General features: G+C 44.8%; 1 pseudogene across 1 annotated transcript; it reads right to left on the minus strand.

The window, feature by feature from the left end:
- Positions 1-273: 273 nt before the first annotated feature.
- Positions 274-5,518, minus strand: LOC149336417 (TNF receptor-associated factor 6-like; annotated as a pseudogene). The gene is made up of 3 exons (XR_016284565.1): positions 5,191-5,518; positions 2,927-3,402; positions 274-486 (listed from the first exon to the last, which is right to left on the minus strand). The product of XR_016284565.1 is annotated as a TNF receptor-associated factor 6-like (transcript).

A 5,518-nucleotide genomic window follows, 5' to 3' on the forward strand; every position in this document is an offset into this window, starting at 1 on the left:
TATCTGCACTGCTAAAAGACACTGACCCTTACTTATCATGCCAAGTATTAAAATATGAGTTCAAAATGCTAAGTTAAGGCATCAAAATGACGGCGATATTGCCCCTTGAATAATCAGGAAACGTGGGCTAAATCTATCTCGCCTTCAGAACATAAGGTTCAGGTGGTGTGAGATATGCGAATTCGTTTTCACGTGCCTGTGACCTCGTCCCCCGTGAGGTAATTTTCTGCCCTATAGTTACTGCCGTTCCCCCTCACTTAGTTCCTTTCATTTAGCCCCTTTTCCATGCTGTCAAGAAAACCTCCGCTTTTCAGACGGTTCCACAAATTCTGGGAATGAGAAATGCTCCTCGGCTTCGCGTTCAGTGACGTCACTTTGCTCCACTCTTTCCGAACCCAGCGGACGGCGTCCTTCGAGCCCGCTCGAATGAGAGTCGAAAGGACGTTTTGCCCCTGGCTGGCTCCGCCGCTCATCGATTTACTTGCACTGCGTTTAAAAGAGAAAAGCAAGTTATACGTTAGATACTCTTGTCAATGCTACATTCTATAAAAATAATTTAACTTTTGCTATCAGCTGCAGTTACGGGACCAAAAGCACCTGAGCAGTCCCTGCGAAAGTGACAACTTGCAGAATAACGAGCGCCCTCTACAATTTTCCAGTTTTGTCGGTAACGGCTTTACCGGTAACCGTGTTATTTTTTCCGGTAACTTAGTAACGTACTCGTTACCATTTCGGAACTGTGACGGGTAACGTACTTACGTTAACATTTTTCGGTAACGTGAGGTGTCAGGTTACTAGTTACTTTTTATTGCAATTGTCCGCCTCCGCCTCTTTTTCAAAAAAAAAACGCCGAAAATGATTTTGCAAATAAACAAAATCTACAGGTGTTCTCGAGGACCCGTGTTGCGGCTCGCATGCATGCCAAAAAACACCTGCCCTTGACGACGCACTCAACTAAAAAAAAAAAGAACGAACACGGAATCAAACACTTGTCTCCATCCCCAAACCACTCATTAAAGAGTGGACGCATGCCGAGCCACCAATGGACCATTTGCAGAAATCTGTCAATCAGTTTCTGGGTAAGCTTGTTTTCCAACCAAAAGGTCTCTTTCACAGGCGACACTCTCGCCTTCTTTGTGAAAGCAGTTCCCTCTTCTGAGCAAACTCAGGAATGTCGCCAGTTCACTTCAAGATGGCCCCAAGAGAGTCGTCGAAAGAGTACAATGGTACAGCACAGAAAAGGGGATTGCAGTCAACCGGCTGTTTCTATCTGCAACTGCGGCTACGTTTCTGGTTATTGCGAGCGAAGCTGACCTTGAAGACCTTGACGTAAACACTCTCATTTTTGCGATAATTATGCAGGTTCAAGTAAAAAAAAATTCTTTTGGTGCGCAAATTTATTTTTTCCGGAACAATGACATTTAAGCATTTCTTTATTGCTACACGATTTCCGCGTAATTCTCGTAAGCAGAAGCACACCAGAATTCCTGTACATTTGTTGAGTTCAGCTGTTTTCTTCGTGAAGTTGAAATTATATGAAGTATGAGCTTTATAAAATTGTTATCTTGAGTTCTTACAGCGAAGACACACTGATTAAAATTTATGGTCATAGAGTAACGGCAAAGTAACGTGCGATACTTTTTTTCGGTAACGGTAACGCGTTACCTTTTTTGTAGGTAACGTAGGGCGGTAACGCGTTCTTTTTGTTATAGCGTAACGAGTAACGTATTTAGTTACTTTTTTTCGGTAACGCCTACAACACTACAATTTTCCAACCAAAAACCCTCGTACGCAGACGGCAATCTCGCATTCTTCGAAAAGGGAGAGGAGAGACGTCCCTTTATCTGCGTGGGAGGGAAATTGTTGAAAGGACACAATAGAGCCGAGGCGCGAACGAGAGGACCGGGTCGAGACAGGTACTCGTCAAGGGAATGCATCATTGCAACCTTTGGACAACTTTCCCTTATACTCTACCTCGAAAGCTGGCAATGTCCGGCGGGGCTTCAGGTTCACGCAAATTTGGGGGGCGCCCCGCACACCTTTTGGAAGAAGGACGCAGTGAAGGGCTGCTGACTCATCTCCCCTCGCGCTAAACCCTTCATGCAGCATTGCAGGAAGCGAAAACGTGTCTGTGAACGAGGGTTTTTGGTTGGACATCTTCCTGTAAGTCAGCTTTCCCGCAATTTTGAAAGTTGTCCATTTAAAAAAATTCACAGGCACACCTATAACTCTGGTGTGTATGGTGGCATTGCGATAGCATTTTAAGACCATTATTGATTTAAAGAAAATGACATCCCTTCCGCTCTAGTGACGTCAGCTCCTTCCAGCCAATGGGAATAATCCGGTCTGGTGACGTCACTTCGCTGCAGACGATGACCGAATTTTATGACCGAGCACACATGTGTTTTCCCGACGTGACTTTACTATTAGATCATATTTCCGAGGCATCTGCTAATAGTAGACTTTATTAATTTATGAACAAGTTGGTCAAAACACTAGTGAGCGTTAGTGAGCCAGTCCTCGTCGTCATGCAGTATGATTACTTTTTAATTCGGGATTTTCTTCCCTGGAAATATCGAATCACAGATCAGCTTGGGCTATTCACCAGATAGTTACGAGATAAAATTCAGCCAATAACAATGTGCACCCATAATCCCTCGTTTCAACTTCTAGAAAATGAACTAGGCATAACCCCTCTTTCTTAGTTCTTTGCATGGCTTTCAATAATGAACTCGCCCAATCCTGGACTGGAGGCCCCGACCACCCGACTCCTGCGAATTAATCTTCTGAATGAAAGTTTTCGCTCTCTCTTGCAATGCTTTTCTCTTCTTTTCTCTGAGCTCTCGAGAAGAACTATTGTTCGAATGCTAGTGCCACAGGTTCTCAAAGGAAATTCTCTCTATCGTTAAACATGGTGGCGTCTTACCTTGTCTAATTGTTGGCTTCGCATCTCGAGTGGTGGTCAATTATATACCTTCGCTGGAAGCCTTCTCCGCACCGAAGACACTGCGCTGGGGCGAGCATACAGTCCCGCCAAAGGTGCCTCGCGAGGTGGAGGAGCTTTCCACCGAAAGCGCATCCAGCACGGCTCCCGGTGTCGTTCGGGCAGTACACTTCTCGTTCAGCCAGTTCTCTTAGCGAGCATTCAGTTTTTACGACATCGCATTCCCTGAATCTCACTCCATCTAGAGGACATTCTTGGCCACTTCTCAATAGCAGTGTCTTACAAAACTCACACACTCTGTGGCTGCATGGCAGGAAGAGCAGCCGTGATGGGATGACGCCACAGAGCTTGCACACTATAGTCTCAGGCAGACTCTCCTTGAAGGTGATGGCACACGATGGCAAAATGTAGTTGAAACCCGACAACCTGTACCTTCTGCCTCGAGGCGGCGAATTCATCTGAAAAGCAGGAAAAAATGGTAGATTACAAGGCATTGCGTGCGAGGTACCTGCATTACTGGGCGATGCGGAAATTACAGTCCGGTATACCGGCGCGCAGTACGCAAGAGTATTTAACGCAACTTTTCTCAAGCAGGCCAGCAAATATTTCGCACTTACATGCTTATTGGTCGTGCAAAAGCCAATAGATATGTCCGCACAAACAAAAAAATTATTTCATATTGCGGACATTCAATGTGATATGTAGCATGTTTTGCAATGATACCAATGCGAACTGCTTCTGGCCAACTTTAGTAGCATGTGTGAAATCTTGCATGCGAAACGTCCCTCGAAAGAACTTTCGTATTTCAATGGAAATCCTATACTGTGTGCACCTTGCTAGCCGCTGTGCCATATCATTTGTGGCACTGTGGCAATACACTGTGGCAATACCAATACTGTGGCAGACACTGTGGCAATACCGTCGGAGCTTCTTTGGAGACGACTTTGATAACTGCTGTGAGAACACTGTGGGTTTCGCATTGTGGTCTAACAAGGGAAGGGTTATGGATAAGGACAGGCGCGGTAACAGTAGCGCCAAGGGCAAAGTGCGTATAAGCTCGATCGCGTTTATTGCATCGAGCGGAAGGAATTTATTTATTAGGTCAGAAAAAGTGCAATATTTACGCACGATAGCCTCAGCATCTCATCGCTCGGTTGTTACCCATACCTGACGCAAAATCAGTGGATGTAGATAACAAAGCCAGAGTTTATTGATTCAAATAATTAGGTTTGATATTTTGTAAATCCCTCTTGTCATCATCTTTAACAAAAATACCCGACGACTGGAAGAAGACAAAACTATGCTAAACACAAAAAAGGAGATATCGCAGTACCCTCTATAATATCCGAAGAATATCTTTGCCTGTGCCTGTCAAATCAGGTTTTTCCAAGTGGTTCATTCTGGGGCCGCTTTTTTGTAATTTCCATTAATGATAATGTCAAGAATATTCATTCCAACATTAAACTTTCGCCACTGACCGCATAATTTGCAAGAGAATTAACAGCAAAGAAGATCGTATTTCTCTTAATTCACTGGACAAGCTAAACCGACTGGTGCAAAAAATGGCAAATAAAGACAAACACGACTAAATCAGTATAACTTTAAGAAGAATTACCGACCTGATGATTTTCCATACTTTATTACTGGTGTAATACTGTCAAATAAAGTTTGACCTCAGAGGGAACGCGCACATTGCTAAAGTAACCTCGACAGCATTACGCAAACTACTGCGCTACGCTCACGAATGCGTTACGCTCACGACACAGGAAAGCTACAGCGAAATAATTAAGCTTGGCCTGTATCACAAACCTCCGCCTTTACGGTGAGCAGGGGCACAGGACCCCATTTACTGTTACCCGCCGTCCTTCTAACGAGGTTTGAGGACGGAGTTAAAAGTTGGGCCTGTCAACCTGCTAAACACGTGTGTCGATGCAGTATTGAGGAATAAGTTCACGACAGTCACTTCTGTAACAAAAACAACTGGATATTTATAGCGAGTATTTGTAACGACACTAATAACAACGAGATCTCCAAATACTATAGTAACAAGTTCACGACAGAAGACGGCTGGAAAAAAAATGATCCCGACTGTTGGCATATACAGTGATTAAGCGATGGTCCAATCAGTAAGTACGAGCAATGAGTTACACTAAAAACTCACTGAAAAAAAAAATACTTCAGGCGATCAATGTTTAAACAAGTGCTAAAATGTTCTCCAGGGAAGAGTGGCGAAAAAGTTCTCTCACAGTGTTTTAGTCCTGTGGTCGGTCCGCAGTCGGTGAGTCAGTCGGCAGCGGCGGGCGTTCGAGATGACGAGGACTGGAAAAGCTTGCCTTTCACTTGGCGTGCTGCCGCGAGAGTGACACGCGAGAAACCGGATCGCCCCAGAGCTTCTTCTTCTTCGTCTGCGAATGAGGGGAAGGATGAAAAAAAAATCCCAAAAACTCTCTATGCACCCCTCTTCTTGGCCGATCCCCCTCTGTGGGTATGCGCCACCCTATGAGGTGAACAACAACAACAAAAGGGGGAGTGACACGGGCCTGTTTACTGGTGTGTTGGCACCATGCCCACTGC

This window comes from Amblyomma mixtum, chromosome 7, assembly GCF_055824585.1.
Source record: "Amblyomma mixtum isolate Tamu chromosome 7, ASM5582458v1, whole genome shotgun sequence".
NCBI lineage: Eukaryota > Metazoa > Arthropoda > Arachnida > Ixodida > Ixodidae > Amblyomma > Amblyomma mixtum.